This window comes from Octodon degus, unplaced genomic scaffold, assembly GCF_000260255.1.
Source record: "Octodon degus isolate 3935 unplaced genomic scaffold, OctDeg1.0 scaffold00012, whole genome shotgun sequence".
Classification (NCBI taxonomy): Eukaryota; Metazoa; Chordata; class Mammalia; order Rodentia; family Octodontidae; genus Octodon; species Octodon degus.
The window spans coordinates 3706771-3725287 of NW_004524588.1; positions in this window are offsets into that span (position 1 = coordinate 3706771).

The following is an 18517-nucleotide window of genomic DNA, read 5'->3' on the forward strand; positions in this document are numbered from 1 at the left end:
CCATTCTAGGTACACACCCAAGAGAAGTCAACTCACATCCGTATGAAAAGTTGGATATGACTCTATTTATTGCAGTCATATTCACAGTAGCTCAAAGTTGAAAATAATCTGAGTGTCCATGAACAGATGAGAGAATGAACAGGATGTGTACACACTCAGTGGGGTGTTATTCAGCCATAAAATGAAATTGAGTTCTAATACATGCTACCACATAGATGGACTTTGACAGCATTCTGTGAAACGTAAGACATTAGTCACAAAATATTACCTGCTATTTGAATTTGTTTATACAGAGGGTTCACAAGTGGCAATTGTGTAGAGACAAATCAGAAGACAATTTTAAGGTTGTTCAAGGCTGGGAGAACCAGGGAAGCAAGGAAGTGATACCTAAAGAGCATGGGGTTTCTTTTGGCCATGGGGAACATATTCCAAATTTGACCATGACAATGGTTGTACATGCATATGAATATACTGAAAACCAATGAAATATACCATTTAAGTGGGCAAATTGCATAGCATATGAATTATATTTCATAAAGTTGTTACTTTAAAAATATGTTGAGTGACTGCAGTTGTCTGAAGGTCTGATAGGGCTTAGAGGGTCCACTTATGAAGTGTTCTGCTTGTTGTCAGGAAGAAGAGGTACGTTAGGTGGGCTCTCCATTGGGCTATTGAATATTCTTCCAAAATGGCTGCTTCTATCTTCCCCTAAAGGGAAGACCCAAGAGAAAATCAGTTGTAAACTGCAGTATCTTTTATGACCAAACATTGAAGGCCGTGCACCACCATTTCTGTAATATGCTATGGGCTGTATAAGGTAGCATTATGTAATGTGGGCAGGGCCCTCAAAGGTCCTGAAGGAGGTGAGAGCCATTTGGAACTACCACAAATACCTGCCTCACCACATAGCTTTCATTGTCAAATGAGGCAATGATCTAAAACATTTTGTGGATTTGATTTTTTTTTTTTTTAAATTTAGGGCAGAATCTACAGGGCCTACAGGATCTCACTACATAGATTGGACTCATAGTGGTCCTCCTGATTTTAGTCTCCCAAGAGCTGGGATTATAGGCGAGCGCTACCATGCCCAGTCTCAATTGCTGTCTCAGTGTGCTCCAAAGGTGGGGCTGGCACGGCAGGCCTGGGGATGGAACCCCCAGCCCCTGTGTCTGCCTAAGCAGGCCCTTTAATACATTGAGCTATTTGGATCACCCCATTTTGTGGATTTTAACCTGTTATATACATATTCATTTTATTACTAACCTAGATTAATTGTCCAAAGTGAAGTGTAGTTTATTAGTGATTATAGCTTTGTTTTTTTCTCAGAATGCCTATAATGTCTGGAAGTTCTGCAACTGTCAGGTACACTTTTGAGACTATGTGGCATTTAGTTAATAGGAGGAAACATAGATAAAAGGAAAAATCAGGTAGACTTAGGATTTACTAGGACCGAAACCCAAAGGGCCACTCTTAGCTCAGTCTTCATTGCCCTGCTGGTCAATGAAGTGCCTCCTCTATCTCCTCACAGCTTTGTTAAAGCTGGCTGAAAACAGGCAACAGGGTATGTTAGGAACTTGAAGAATGGGAGAGAAACAAGATGAGACCAGAGGAGGAACATGAATATCCTTACATGACTGGCCAGGGACGGGCACTTGGCGCCCATGCTTGTGTGAAGTTTGGCTCAGCTTCAGGCCAGCCCTGGGGTGTGGTTTCAGACAGGATGGAGATGAGGGTGGGGCCAGACCACAGCCAGATGTTGTGCACCACCAGCTCCCTGCCCTTGCTGTCACCTCTCTCTCCCAGGTCTATGGCTTCAGAAACACAATACTCTTCACCCTTGGAAGCCCAGGGCGGCGGGGGATTTCTGGTTGTCTCCTGAGGTCCCTGGACTAGAATTGCCACACAGGCAGCTTGCGGAGTTCAGGCTCAGTTGTACAAATGCACTGCAGAAGCTGGTTATCTAGGTCAGTGGTCCTCAACATTTTTGGTACCAGGGACTAGTTTCATGGAGACAGTTTTGAGTGTTTGGATGAGGGGATAATTTCAAGGTGATGCAAAAGTGTGAAAACTAGATCTCTCACACATACAGCTCACAGGTAGGGTTCACACTCCTGTAAGAATCTAATGCTGCCTGGGATCTAACAGGAGGCAGAGCTCAGGCAACGCCAGTGATGGAGGGCTGACACAAATGCAGAGGAGACTGCCCTTGCTGTCGGCCACTCACTTCCAGCTGGGGACCCTTGCTTGGCCTGGATGATTCCTTCTGGTTTTCCGAGTCTGGTTCTTTCTCTATCTTCGGGACTTCTTAGGAGGGGCCTAGTTTCTCAGTCATTGAGTTTCGGATTATTTTTTTATTTGTCCAAGTATTCTTTTTCATAATTTTATAAATATTTATTAGAATGTTAGAGCTTCCAGAATGTTCTGAGCTCTTATTTAATTATCCCTGGGACCTGTGGTGGAGGCAATGCTATTGTCCTTTGGAGACCAAGGAAATGGGTACATGAGAGTACCATGAGAGAGAGAGGCAGAGTGAATGTGGGGACTAACCAGAGAACACTTCAAGATAAATTTATGGTAACTCATGATTAAAGTCAGGTCTGCTGGACTTGGCGGCACACCTATAAGCCAGCACTCAGAAGACTGAGGCAGGATGATAACTGTAAGTTCCATGCTAGCCTGAGCTACATAGTGAATTCAAGACCAGCTTCAAGTACATACTGAGAACTTGTCTTAAAAAAGCCAAAAGAAATAAAAAGAAAAGAAGGAAGGAATGAAAGAAGAAAGAGAGGAAGAGACTCAGGTCTGGAAGCCCAAAGGAGCTCTGAAGGCCCAACCTGAGGTCGGGCAACCATCCTCTCAGGCAGGCTCTTTCAGGCAGGACTTGTGCAAAGGGCGCATAGCTCAATCTGCTGTCGCACTGTTGTGGATTCCTGCCTCACTGGGGGTGAATCTGAATTTTCCTCCCAGGGGAATGAGGAGGCTAGAGGTCATGCGTTAAGTAGAGATTTAATCACTCATGGTGTCCTGTGACTCTCCTTAGCACCAGCATGTATTATGAGTTACTCAGTTCTTGAATTTAACTGAATTGCAACCAACAATTTGCTTTTTTTTTCCCTCCAGGAAACCTAATCTACAAAGGAAGTGCATGTAAATAAAATCTTTCTTCCTTTTTTCTCTTCCTCCCCACTTCATCTTCCCCTTCCTTTGCCCTAGCTCTTTTTCCTCCTCATTTCTTTTTATACCTCTATAACATTTATGTAGCATGGTGCTATTTTTCAGAGTGGCAAGCTCCTCCCAGGAAGTGCACATGCCTACGGAGCCTCTGCCAGAGGATCTCATCAGATCTCTAAGTTTCAGCACCCCTTCCCACACTGCATACCAAACATAAGTAATCATTAATTCATTCCATGCAAAATCTTAACTTCTGTTGTACTTTATTTTTTCATTTCTTGAATTAAAAAGCTATTACTCACAGCCTTCTACTCTTACTCCACTGAACACAATCTCTAGTTTTCTGTGGGTGGCCAGAGAGGGTTCTCAAACAGATATTCAGGGAATTAGTTTTCAGTGTCCACGGATCTGTGGCTGTAGTTAGTAATGGTTACCTGAATGCCTCTTCCTACTACCTCTTATTTTTTTTCCATTCAGTTAAATTCTATTATTTAAACGAACACCTCTAATTTCTGAGAATGTATTTACAGTGATGAGTATCTGTTGTTTAATATACACAAATTTCAAAATTAGTTAGATTGTGTTATATATCAACAATTCTATTCTTGACCAAGTCAAGAACTTTAAAAGATGTTAGAAAGGTACATTTTAGCAGTTAGTTTCAAGCACACAATACAGACAAAATCCATTGGCCATTCTCTATAATTTTCTTTGAACAATTTACCCACTATTCTTCAGTCCCAAATACAACAGTATGGCCCAATAGTTCCTGCTTGTATCTGCTTTGAAAACAGATGTATTGAAATGGTATAAAATTATGTCTTAGGCTCTCTTAGGAGAAATAGCTCTTGATGACAAATGGTAGAGAAATCACTCTTGATAGGATATGTGTGCTCAAGGGAGCATTTGGGAATTTAAACAAGCATTTGGGAATTTAAATGAAATTGGCAACCCAGTTAAACATGACTGTGACCGCACATTTGCATATTATGAACTGTATAATGCATAATGAACTGTATAATGCTGATGACTTGTAGGCAGGAAAACTACAGGAGAAAAAGGTGAATATTAACCTTGTGGGTTCCAGTAGGTTAAAGGACTCCCAGGAGGGACTTTTGCTGATTGAGCTATCTGGGGCCAATCTATATCCAAGGAGGACTTTTTAAAAGACAAAGAAGTCCAAGAGGGCCAGGGAGATGGCTCAGTAGAACAAACACTTGCCTGGTAAGCACAAGGCCTGAGTTCAATACCCAGTTCCACAAAAAAAAAAAAAAAAAAATCCAAGAGAGATGTTTGTTTCTTATGAAAACAATATGATTCTAGTAACACAAATAAGAATGGTCTTGCTACTGAGAAAATAGGGAAGGGAAGAACATTAAACTAAGCCGGTGGGGCTGGGAGTTAATTTGAAGTGAGCTCAGAAGTAGAAAGTTTGCCAGGTGACCAGTGAAAAAGGATGGAAAAAAATCGAAATAAATGGCCAAGAAAAGTATAAAAGTCAAAGCAGGTAAGGAAATGCAATCAGAGAAGGACATTAAGAGAAAACAGGACAATATATTGGTTAAATACTTCAGGCACAAATGAGACACATAGAAAAATCCTTCGTAAGTGCAAAAAGAGAGCTAAAGATATAGGATGGTTTAATTCCAAAATTTAAGCTAATTTTAAATTATGAAAGTAATTTCTTACATCTGATTCCTCCATTCATAAATAACCATTTTGTATGGATTTAAAAAAGTGTTTCCCTGCATTTTCTTCTAGATCTGAGCTACATAGTTCTTGAAATGTGGTTAATTCAAACAGAGAATTTCACTAAGTATAAAACACAGACTGGATTATAAAGATTTAATAGAAAATATTTTAGAGAGCTGTGGAGATAACTTGGTAGTCTAAGAGCTTGTGTGGCAAACACAAAGATCTGGGTTCGATCCCCAGTACCACATGCTGTGCCAGTACCAAATAAATAAAAGATTAAAAAATATATTTAAAAAAATCTCAGAAGTAATTTTAAAATGATTATGTGTTAAGTTATTATATTTTTGAATACTTATGTAAATACACTAAAAAAGGATCATCCTGAAATTAATAATTAAACTAGGAATAAATTTATAATTAGTTAAACATGTGATTTTTTTATCTTGAAAGCTATTAAAATTATAAATACAAATTGCAAATTTTTAAGACAAGGGCCAGCCAGATAGTTCAGTGGACTGGATGGGGGTTTGATCTCTGGCATGCTGTGCTGGCCCCATCCCTAGGGGCGCTCTGAAATGGTGACTGAGACTGGGTGAGGTGGCGTGTGTCTGTAATCCCAGTGCTTTGGAGGCTGAAAACAGGAGGATCACTATGAGTCTGATCTGTGTAGTGAGACCCTGTAGCCCCTATTGACTCTGTACTAAATATGTAAAAAATTAAAATAATATTGAATCATATTTGTAGTTTTATATCAATTCTTTCTTTCTTCCTCTCTCTCTCTCTCTCTCTCTCTCTCTCTCTCTCTCTCTCTCTCTCTCTCTCTCTCTGTTTCCTTCCTTCTTTCTTTCTCTCTTGGTGGTTCCAGGGATTGAACTCAGGACCTTGCGCTGCCAGGCAACCAAGCAAGTACTTATTATTCCACTGAGCTATCTCCCTGGCCCTGCATCAATTCTTAAAAGAAAATGTCAATCAAAAGAGATTTGGGATGGAGTAGAAGGACAATTTAAAAAAAAAAAGAAAGAAAGCTTAATGCTGTGCCTCTTCTATCCCATTCGATTTTTCTTGTCACACAATCATAAAAAGGAATACTTGTACAAAAATATTTAAAGGTTTTATCACTTTCCTCAAAGGTTTCTTACACACACTCACCTTGCTCTTCTTGCATGACTCACTTTGCAATCATCTCTTTTGGCTTTCTCTTGAAATTTTTTACTGATCCAACTCTCAAGATTCTCATTTACTAGTGGGACTTTGCATGTGATTTGTGCAACTGCTGAACTACCTCATTATTCATTGAAATCTTGCAGCTCTGGAGACTTGGATAATGAGTGTCCCTGCATGTATTTCCATAGCTAGTATAACACTGTAATATAGATTTACACCTCATACTACAACTGATCATTATATTACAGATAGTTTTCAGTATCTCTAGGAATACCTTAGAAATATCATCTTAAGTGATGGGCTACATAAAGCTCTCTCTTGGGTAAATAAAACCACTATCTATAATTTATAGATTATTTCCTTATTATTGGATAATTATGTTCATTCTTTTTCTGTTGTAAACAATGTAGAAAATGACATTTCTGAATATAAATCTTTATTAAAGTCCCGACCTTTTTTCTGACAGATAACTAGAAGTTCCAGTCATTAAAAGTAAGCAATTACAGATTTCATATACAAACTACCAAAGAGTTTTCTTGAATAGAAGTAGGAATCTGTAATCTTAGAGGCAGTGTATGTTCTTATTATATCTTTGCCAACATTCAATGTTACCAAGATTATAAAAATATTTTATTTATTTAATGTACTTAGTATGGGGTCTATAGGGTCTCACTACATAGATCGGACTCATAGTGATCCTCCTGTTTTTAGCTTCCTAAGCACTGGGATTACAGGTGCGTGCCACCATGTCCAGTGTCAGTCACCGTCTCAGTGTGCCCCAGAGGCAGAGCCAGCAGGGCGTGCTGGAGATTGAACCCCGGCCGCTACACTCTGCCTAAGCAGGCACTTTAGTCTGCTGAGCTATCTGGCTGGCCTATCAGAATATTTTTTATAAATATGTGAAAATGATATATATTTATTTTAAAGCTAAATTTCTTTGAGGATGAGTAAGGATGCTTTTTAAAAAATGTATTTAGTACAGAGTCTACAGGGTCTCACTACATAGATTGATCTAATAGTAATCCTCCTGTTTTTTGCCTCCCAGGTGCTGGGATTACAGGCACACGCCAGTAAGGATGCGTATTAACTAGCAATATTTCATTGTGAATTCTCTGTTCCTATTACCTTTTCATTTATCGATGGCACATTTTGCGTACTTAGTAAAAGGCTCTGTATGTTAACTCTTCACCTAACACAGGTTTGTCCAAACCTGGACCCATGACCTACGTGCAGGCCCCACAAGATCATAGGCTTTTAATATTATTATATGTTTCCTAGCAATATTTTTCATGACCCAGTCGTGTGGTGCTTGAGCAGAAACTGTAGCAGGGCTTACTCTGCCTGCTGCCTCCACTCTCAGCCCCAGTCCACTAGGTGTGATTTCCGGATCTTCCCAAGGATGTAATGACCATGAAAGGTAAATGCTTTGATTTGATTCAGGACACTTGAGCATCGGTGATGGTGCAGCTAAAGAATCTCAACAGAGGGCTTCCTGCACGGCTTCAGAAAGTGGCAAGAATGATGGAGCAAGTGGTGTGGGAAGTGAGGAGGAAAGGGAGGATTAGTGATGATTCCTGTCTTTATTGTAATACATTTTCTTTTCTTTAAACACATATCATATTTTTATTACACCTTGTGTGCACTGCAAATATTGTCTTATGATTTGTCATTTTAGTGTTTTCATATTTATAGCACTTTACTTTTTAAAAGAATTGTATCTATAAATTAAAAATTTATAATTTTTAATGTAAGGCTAATGCTTTCTTGTCTTGTTCAGGAAAGTCTCTACTCTGTGGTCATGAAGATATTGTCCTGGTTTTCTTCCACGATTTGTGAAGATCTCTTTTCTATTTGGACTACTCATTTCAAAATTTATGTCTGGGACTAGTGGGAGGGGGAGATAAACTTTTGGGGATCTCCAATTTCATGAGGACCATTTATTAAAAGCACCATATTTTTCCATTGATTTTATTTTTTTTTTTGCAGAACCGGGGATTGAACTCAAGCCCTTGTACTTGTCAGGGAAGCGCTCATTCCACTGCGCTATCTCCCTGGCCCTATACATTGATTTTCTAAGGTTACTCCTTTTCAGTATCAAATTTTAGTTTATACGGGAGTTGAGTTTTGAGCCTCTGCCTTGTTATCTTTATTTATTTGCTGATGTTTTGCTAACATTCTCTGTCGTCATGATTTTGCTTTATAAAAAGACTGGATCTCTCTATAGCAAGCTTCCCCCACTTTCTAAATCTGCTTTGGGAGAATTTTGGCTACTATCAACCCTTTTCTCTTTAATGTGAATTTTAGGATCAAATAAATATATAAGTGGAATAACATTCCTTTCATAGGTTAATTTAGGGAGAATTAATTTTCTTTTAATATTGTCTTTTATCCATGTACATATTTTATTTATTCCTTTATTCAGATATTTCTTGTTTCACTATTGTAATTCTCTCAATAAATATTTTCATAAAATATTTATCAGATTTCTACACATTGTCTGGTTTTTGTTAATTTCATAAGTGGGATTTTTTATTATGTTCTCTATTAGCTATTTAGAGGCATATACTGATCATTAACATTTTTGAGGTAATTTATGTCATAAAACTTAAGCATTTGAAATGTACATCTCAACAGTTGTAAATTTAGTATATTCTCTGATACATGCGACTGTATTCACAGTGAATTTTATTTATATCTGCTTACTTGTTTTCATTTTGGTAATTAAACCCAAAATCTTGCATATGCTAAGCCCTGGTACTGAGCTGCACTCCCAGCTCTGCACAGTGGATTTTGGAACATGTTCATTCCATTAAGAAACATATAAGATTCTATAGTCCCCTTTATCCTCTGCCCCTTCTAGCCCCCAACATTCTCGAATCTATCGTCTGACTTTCCATGTGTTTCTTTTCTGTACTTTCGTATGAATGGAATCAGCTACTATGAGTCTTTTCTGATCGGCTCATTTCATTTAGCATAATTTTAAATGTTTTTCCATATTGGAGCACATATTACTACATTCCTTTATGGATATGCTCCATTGGTTTTGATATATTGATTTTGCTTCTAATCACATTGTTGAATGCTCTTACTGATTTCATTGGTACTAATTTTTTAAATAGATAGTTCTGTCCTCTGTTAGCAGGAATAATTGTGTAAGTTCCTTTTTCATTTTTTATATTTACTTTTCTAATCTTTCCCTGCTTTCATTGATTGACAGTTCTAGTCCTGAATGAAAATGATGAAACAAACATCTCTGTCTTATTTTTTACTTTATTTATTTAGTTTTTTCATTTTATGTATTTGGTACAGGGTCTCACTATGCATCTTGGACTCATAGTGAACCTCTTGTTTTCTGCCTCCCTGGTACTGGGATTACAGGCGTGTGCCACCATGCCTTGACTCGGTTACTGGCTCAGAGTGCCCAGGGGTAGGGCCGGCACAGCATGCAGGACTGGGGATCGAACCCTGGGCCTGCGCTTGCCAAAGCAGGTGCTTAGTCCACTGATGTATATTGCCAGCCCTTATTTTTTACTTTAAAGTAATTGCTTTTAGGTTTTATGATAAAATAAGATGTTATCTATAACACTATATCTCAGTGAACATACTTTTTGGATTAAGAACATTCTATTTGATTCTTAATAAAATTTTTCATTACAAAATTAAACTTTGGCTACTTTACATCCATTGAAATGATCAAATTTTCTCCCTTTATTGGGCAGTGTAGTCTTTAATTGCAATATTTTTCTGATGTTGAATTCTGCTTGATTTGATAGTTATGAAGCATTATTCAACATTTATTCAACATCTTAAATCATTCAACATTCTTGGTTGGATACTTAATATGTCAGACACTGTGCTAAGGGCAGAAATACAAGGATAAGTGACTCACAGTCCCTTTCTTTTAAAAGGCTACCATTCCTTTAGAAAAGTAAGAGAAGATAACGGGGCACATGTGTGACAAGTATTCAGGGTTGACATTGTCCTGAGGACTCTCTTAGATTCTTCAGGAATGCATTTTGATTTAGTTCTCCAAAAGCTCTGCAAGCACAATGAATTTTGTCCATTTTATAGATTATATACCCAAGGCTTCTACAACGAATGATTTGCTCAAGCCAGGATTCAGAGCAAGACTTTCCAGCCCCCAAGGCGAGGCTCTTGTGATATGTCAGTGGTGAGAAGCATGGCTGTTGAAAGCATGGTGAGTCATTCCGTTAGGGTGACCAGGAGCTCTGAGGTTTCCAGAAAACACAACTTTACATGATCCTCTCAGTGAACAGGCATAACAGAGAGAGGAGCAGTGGCTTACTGGCAGGGAGGATGGGGAAAGTGACCAGAGGCAGAGTCAGGAAAGCAAGGATCACTCAGGGACCGAAGGGTAGGCTAGTTAACTGCAATGCATGAATTGTGTAAGATGATTACTACTGACTAAATCCAGAGAGGCAGATTTGGAGGATCATCCCATGAACATTCTTGTGAGGAGGCACAGATTGGAGTAAGAAATCCAAAATTTCAGATGGGATGCTATTCCTGCCCTAGCTGAACCTCAGCAAGAAGACTTCCCTTGTGTTTCATGGATCTTTGGAATCCAACCAAAGAACTTACCCTGATCGGCCATCCAGGTCTGACCTGACCAGTCCCTTTCCTCTCCAGCATTGTCATGCCCCAGGCCCTCTCAGGTCCAGACTCATTGGCTCCTGCCAGTTTGTTGACTGGCCTGTGTTTCCTCTGACTAAATAGTCTTTGAATAAATGCTGCATCAGTAAGCAACTTTCTTTTTCCCCTCCTCAGACAATGCCCATTTGTCTAGTCAACCTTTGCTTGGCTTTCAATCTCTCTCTCTCTCTCTCTCTCTCTCTCTCTCTCTCTCTCTCTCTCTCTCTCTTTCGGTTTAGGCTACTCATTTCACTTTGAGTCATATATTATATTCATTTGTGTTTTCTTGAACAATGCTTGTCCCTTCTAGGAAATTTACTTCTACTGTGGGAATGGGTTGTGTTTGTATTTGTTTATCTAGTTCTTAACACAAGGACTGGCTCAGAGTATGTACTCAGTACATATTTATTAAGCGAATGAGTAAAGGAGTGATTTGTATGAACCAAGGAAGCTGGCATTAGAAAGAGTGGAATGCAAAGGTTTTTAGAAAAAACTGATTCAGGGACTGACTAAACACAGGAACAAGAGAGGTAGAGGAATTAAGAATGGATGTCAAGGATGAGCCTTCAATGATAATGAGAGAAGTTGGACGCTTAACAGAAATAGAAAATCTAGAAAGATGGCAACTTTCATTTTAGGTATATCAAACCACTATTAAGACTCCAAGGAAGGGGCCAGCCAGATCGCTCAGCAGAATAAAGCACCTGCTTAGGCAGATGCAATGACCTGGGTTCGATTCCCAGCATGCTGCATTAAAAAAAAAAAAAAAAGACTCTGAGGAAGACCCTATCCAACAGGGATTTGCTGGTTAGGGAGTCCTATGTACAGATAGAAGTTTTGGACATACTGTCAAAATGGAACAACCATCAATTTAAGAAAGTGGGTATAATAACAAAAGAGAAAGAAGCTGTGAAGGCTTTGGGAACTGAGTCTTGACAGAAATCTGTGTTAAAAGGAGGGAGGACAAGGAAGAGGAGTTGGCATTAGGGACCCCGGGACAGAAATGGTGACATCAGAGTTGTACTGCTGCAGAAGGCACAAGACAATGGATCCCCTGTGTACTGGATCCCTAGTACGGGCAAAGAATTCATACAGCACAGGAAGGATGAGGACCAAAAATTAGGCATTGACCTTCAGACAATGACGTGGTGGCTTTTGGGACTAAGGTTTCTGTAAGCCATGAATGAGACAAAGTACCTATTTAAGAAAAAGAGGAGACTGCTGGTATCGACCACTGATTTAAGAAGCATGACAGTATAAAGAAAATAAAATCTGGATTCTGAGTAGAGTGAGCAGTAGAAGGAACATGTCTCAGATTATTACAGGCCTGAATGTATTTGTATGTGTGGGGAACTGTAAGGAGGTGGAATGGCTCACTTTTGGGTGAGGGAGGGGAAACGGGAGGGTCAGCCATACTTGTCAAGAGAAGAAGGTTCTGGAAGAAGTGATGCACAGCTCTGGGAAAAAGGATGCTCCCTGTTGTACTGCTGGGATCAAGGCTGAGATGGAGAAGGACACTCACGGGTAGGTAGGAGATCGTCATTTCTCATCAAACTGCGATTCTCTGGGAGTTGGGAGGGGCTTGTGGAGTACTAGAAGGAAGTGGAGTAAGAGAGACGCCACCTCAGGTCCCCAGCATTCTCCGTTTGCACAAGCACAGACTGGGAAAAGGCATGAGTTCTTGCCCTGGAGCCATCTACCCGTCTGCCAGTCAGTAGTGACACAACCTCTCTGAAATGCTCCAGAAGCCATGAGAATCAAAACCAGAAGATGGTGGGGGGAGGCAGTTTCAGGGGCTGACACAGAGTATTGCACTCTGGGATGGTGTGTACAGGGGCACCTGCAATGACCTGCCCCTGTCGTGCCCTCCCTGAGGGCTGAGGGAAGAGGAGCTTTGCTGTGTACATAGGAGGAGGAGGAGACTGAGTTTCCAACCCCGCCCCCTGGCCAGCCCAGTCTCCAGCACCTATCCTGCAGCTGTGAACACTCCTGCATGACCAACCGAGGACACTTGAAGCCTGTCAGGAAAATCACCTGACATTTGCCTTCCTAGCAGTTCAGGAGGGCTTTCCCATAGTATGATCTCATTTCGTTCTCCTGCATCACGGCACTGTGGTCCCTAATTTAAAGTCTGTCAATCCAAAAACACCTTGAGTGAGATTGTGCAGCTCAGGCATATTTGGTCTTTAATGTGAAAGCCAAGTACTTTTCACCGTTTCGCTTTGTCTACACCTGTCCTGTCTGCTTTGGTAGTGAGGTGTTTGCACTTGATTAATTCACTTGGCTAAGGGGGGTGAACTCTGGGATTGGGGAGATGAATGGATAAATACCTACATGGTAAAACCTGGGTGGCAAAAAGCCTCTGTTTGCTGTGAGCCCAAGTTTGCCAAGGGGGGCCACTTTTTCCCATGGGAGAAAAGGAACCCAGCCCTGTTTCTGCTAGAAGGAGCAGATAGTTTGTAAAGATCTCCTGGAAATAGAAGTGGAGCGTGTGTCTGATAGCGGCAGCGACATGGGTAGGAGGAGAGCATGTCTACAGCTCTAATGCCAGCTGGCTTGAAGTCAGAGGGAAGCAGCCTAGCTCCTCCTCCCCCACCCTGGAGGTGTGCAGATCCACTCCCAGGTGAAGGGCACTGACCAGTTTTGTGACCCTGGGCAAGTCCCTTCAACCCAAGGGCTTGGGCTTCCTTTCCTGGAGAATGACGCAGTTGCCCAGATGATTTCTAAGGTCTGAGTAATTAGAATAGTGTCCAATCTCATGATTCGCAGGAACTGCACATCATTAGAACAGAAGAACAGAGTTTCCTTCTGGGAACTTCTTGTCGGAGGTTCTTTTTCTATTTCCCACAGAGACAGTAAAAACATTGATGCATTTGTGAAAGAACATGATTTTCTTGGGGGTAGATTATATCCTGTGCTATTTGCAAAAAGCGGCTAATTAGACAACCAACTAGCTCACCAACAACAAGGTAATTAACCAACTAACTAATCGACTAATCAACTATACAACTAATCGACTGCCAAACAGAGTGCACTTAGCAGAGCCAGAGGGCAGGGTAGGTGGCTTGCAAAAGTCCTGTTCTGTGGAGCACGGTGGACAGAGGCTGAAATAGGGGCTGCCCGTGCTGGCCCTGCAGCACCCTGAGGACCCCACATGAGAACCCTGGCTACGCATGTGGCTGACTGAGGAAGTCTGACAGCCATGCTTTGTCCCTTGGCATGGGCCGTTGCCACCTCTGCACTTTCCTTGAGCTAGGGCGGCTGAGCAGCATCGCTAGATGCTTCGGACACAAACCTGTAACTTGCAGGGCACAGGCGACTGCAGTTTCATGTGGCCGTGCCAAGTGTGGAGAGAGGCCCCATGAGCACTTTCAGTCACATGATCTGGTGACTCAGGCTCATTCTGGTTCCTGCTTGTCAGAGTATGGGAACCAGGAGAAAAGTGAGAAACGGCTTTGCCGGGACTCTCTGGGAGAGGGTAGGGTTAGGCAATGCTTTGCCGCTCCGTGGGTTCCCTGGAACCCTGTCATCTGTGTATGGTTGTAATAAGTTACCATGTAGCCACAGAATTGCAATTTTCAGAAGATGCTTTCTGAGTTCCTGTGCTTCATCTGCAGTCGGCAACAGGAGTAAGCCAAAGTCCTTTGGAGGGGCGAAAAAACATAGACATTTTACCCCTCCCTTTAATGACATAGATTGGTATTTAACCTTCCCATCCAGAAATGTTTTCTGTGCTGTCTGACCTGAATCCACCCTGCCACATTTCACCAAGATGTTTCTCACTCTGGTGGACAGAGTGGAAAATTCATTCCACAGCAGTAGGAATGTCTAACGCAGAGAGAAGATGCTAATTCCGACCTTATTTCCTTTCCTCTGCCACTCTATATAGGCTTTTATTCTTTCAAATTGGAATTTTTTGGTCCTGGGCATTGAACCCAGGGCCTTTGCACTGTGTTACATCTTCTATCTTTTTTATTTTTTGAGACAGGATTTTTATTTTTTGAGACAGGCCCAGGGTGGCCTCAGACTTGGAATCCTGCTGACCTGTTTATCAAGCTAGATTTTAGAAGTTACTTCTTTTAGGAATCTTTCACTCTTGAGCCCCCTCCTTTCCACAGAAGAGCCAAGAACACAAGTAGTCAGAGTTTCTCTCCTGTATTTGCTCTGGTGGACATGCTGTTTTGAAAATTCTTTGACTTTTTTTCAGGGCACAGTGCTCTGTATTTTCCAGGTGGAGAGGATTCTCTTTAATGGGATTAGGGAGGCTAGAAAAGCACTGTGGGCTTGGAGTCAGAAAGCAGGGATTTGTTGCTCAACCACTGTTACTTGAGACAGGCTCCTCAACTTGAGAGGCTCAGTGTAGTCTTCTGGAAAACAGAAAATGGGGCTCTCACTCCAGGGCTCACTTCTTGGGGACAAATAAAGGAATGTGTATAAGAGAGCTTAGAATGATTGTTGTCACTTAATAGAGAGGCCTGCAGACACCAGTTCCCATACATCAAGCGCAGAGCATCTAGCTTCTGTTTCTCTAGGTTTTCCTCCTAAGGCCACAGCACGCTGTCCTGTTCACAGCGGGAGCTCGATGGCTACCGGGGTTCTCAGGGGTAGCTGAGGACCCCCCAAGTGGAAAGGCCTTTGGATGATTTTGTAGTGCACACGAAATATTGAGAAGTCCAGTTTAGGAATCCTGACCAAGGCAAAGGGAGACGGAAGCGGGGGAAGATGCTGTGTGTTTCTCTGAGCTGGGGGATCAGATCAGACAGGATCTGTGGAATAAGCAATGAGGGTCCACAGAAAAACACACCGCTTAGTCCTAAGGGATGATGTCGGGAGCACGCACGCACAAGAAACGAGAAAGCGAGCCGATGATGCTCCCACTGAAGAAACTGCCCCGGTAGCGGCACCTGCTTTTAGAGTTCGCCTTTGCACTACCTTCTTGGCCTTTCTGGGTCACCTCAACAAGTCCTCATTGCTGAGGGAAGGAGGAGGGGCTTCTTGGTCTCATTCTGATTACTTGGGAGGGCTAGATATTATTGCTGCTGAAATAATTTATTTTACCCCCAGAACACAGGATCTTCCCTCTGCCTGGTTCCTCAGCCCTTCCTTTGTCCCTGGGCCAGCTTCCTCTGCCCCTGCCCCTGGGCTGGGGCCATAGTCAAGAGAGGGCTGAGGACAAGTGCTGGCCTGGATCCAACGTGACCTGGGGTTCATGTGGGCAGGGATTACTCAGGTGGCAGAAACCACTCCCCAAGGGCTCTGGGGAAGGATGGGTGTTCGGTGTGGGGGATGGGCTCGCAGCTCTGGCATCAGCTAAGCCCGGGAATGACGGAGGGCAGGGAGCAGTATGTTTATAGAGGGCGAGGCTTCCTCTTTCTCATACCAGGTGACTGGAGAGGTGAGGGAGGATACTCACAGAAGGTCATGTCCGTCACACAGCTCACTCGTGGGACAAAGCAGCCCAATATAAGACCCTCATTTATTCTTCTAGCACCACTAGCTGAACCCTAGGTGCTAAATCAGGGTCTCTGAGTGGAGATTTTTGTTTTATGTAGCAAAAATACACAGTTGAGTTTAACACACACCCAAGGCCTGTAGCACACTGTCCTTAATGAGTTGTGTAAGGACATAGTCTCGTTTGTTTTGGTCTTTGTGATTTACTTTCCACCCTTGATTCCTACTGCTGTTCCCTCTGTCCCCCTTCCTGATGCTGTCACTCATCTCTCACTCAAGTGGTACACCAATGATGGGACAGCAGCTCCCTGTACATGCGCCCCTGGGGCGGCGGGGGGCGGGGGCCTTGGGCTGCAGAGAATACCCAAATTCATCAAACCTCCTCTTTACTGTCCAGAATGGTAGTGCTGATAAAATATTGCTCCAACAGTACATGAATGAATCTATTTATTTCCCTGTTTCTTCTCCAGTACTTTGTGTTACTTGATTTTTTAATCTTTTACATACTGGGTTTGTGTCAACTAGCATCTTATTGCTTTTCAGTTCGGATTTTTTCTGATTTCTAGGAAGGGTTCACATCTCATTTTGTCCTTGGTATTTAGTCTTAGAATTGCACATGGTGTCATTTTCTCATTTTTCTTTTGGATTTCTTTCTATGTTGCTCAGCATGAGCTTCTTTGAATATATTAGATATAGAATTAGCTACATATATGGATAACATTATAGTGCTATATTGTTCTTACCCAGTTTTAGAATCAAGATTATATTTACTAGCCACATAAAGTGATCATTATTTTAATTTCTATAATGGTTACTTATTGTTTGATTTCTTCTTCTGCCAATATGGACACACTTTACAAATTCACTAGAATGTGTCCAGCCAGCAGGTTCTGCTTATACTACATAGCACTTCATAACTTTTCATTGAAGTCTTTTATTTTCCTTAATTCAGAGAAATAGTATTTATTTCTTTAAGTATATCCCTACTGTATTAGTTGCGCTGTCTTTTTATGTGGCTGCTGGTGAATCTTCTATTTCTTTACTCTATTTGTTGAATTTTCATTTTTGCTTTTTTGGGAAAAAATTAAAATCTATATGTTATTTATTTACTTTTAATTAATGTATTATTGTCTTTTTACATTTATTTCTTTCCCTAGTGAGGTATATTTCCAAGAGAATATTAAAGAAGTTTAACATATGCCAAAAATAACATTAAATTTGAAGGTAGCATAATCAGAGTTAAAAATGTAACTTGAAGTTCATGTTTTTGTCTTTCAACACTGAAGAATATTATTCTTCTGCCTGACATCCAGCGCTGGTATTAAAGATTCCTGTTCCATTCCAAGAGATTGTAGCTTCTCTCTGGAAACTTTTAGAATCATCTTATTTATTTTGGTTTTATGAAACACATATTTATTTCCTTTAGCATCTGAACTCTCTTGATACGACATCAAGGGAAGAAACACTGGTCTGACTGCCAACAATGGTGAGAATGTGGAGGGGCGTGCTGCAGCCCACAGTGGTGTGGTGTGTGCATGGCTTTAGAGACAGAACATTGTGAAGAACACACAGTGGGGGCTGCTGTCAAGGGCTGGGTTTGCTTGCTGAACCCCAGAAGTGCCTGGAACTAAATGTGAAGACTCTTTGAAGAGTCTAAATTGGAGGACTTAAAAACTCTAGGTTTGATAGAGACCAAGAGAAAGATATAGGCTGAAATGAACTTGTCCTGGGAAAGGATTGCTCTTTTCTGAAGAAACTGTACAACCTGTTCTTCTCGTGGCAGTTAAAGCCACATCCGGGCTCCATTCCACCTCACCACCCCATCAGAGCCCAACAGTCAACAAGGCCTGGCAGCGTGTTGCAAGTTCACAGTCAGTAGGTATTTGTGGAAACTTTGACAGACGAAAAACAAGATTGAGAAGTAGAGAAATTATGCCACGGAAAACAAGAGGTAATTCAGGCTATGGAAGGAGCTGGAGAGAAAACCTAATATGTGTCCTCAGAGACATTTATAAAAGACATCAATGAACAAAAAGAGAGTGCTGATCTATTACATTATGAGCAATATAATTAATGAAAAGATATGTATATTTGAGCATTGCTAAAGGAATAGATTTTATATGGTTTATGTGTTCTTGCTATAGAAACATATGTGAGGTAAGGCAAATATTAATTATCATGATACATAATATACATATTTCTAGAATCATGTTGCCCATGATAAATATATATAATTTTTATCTGTTAAAAATAAATAAATAAGATGCTATAGAGGAGTGTGCGGAGAGTTTCCTGCTACCGTGCACCGGCGGGACCAGTCCCAGCCCAGGCGCAGCGTGGGCCGGACCCTCTCCCAGCCCCTCGGGCCGCCCCCCACCACTCC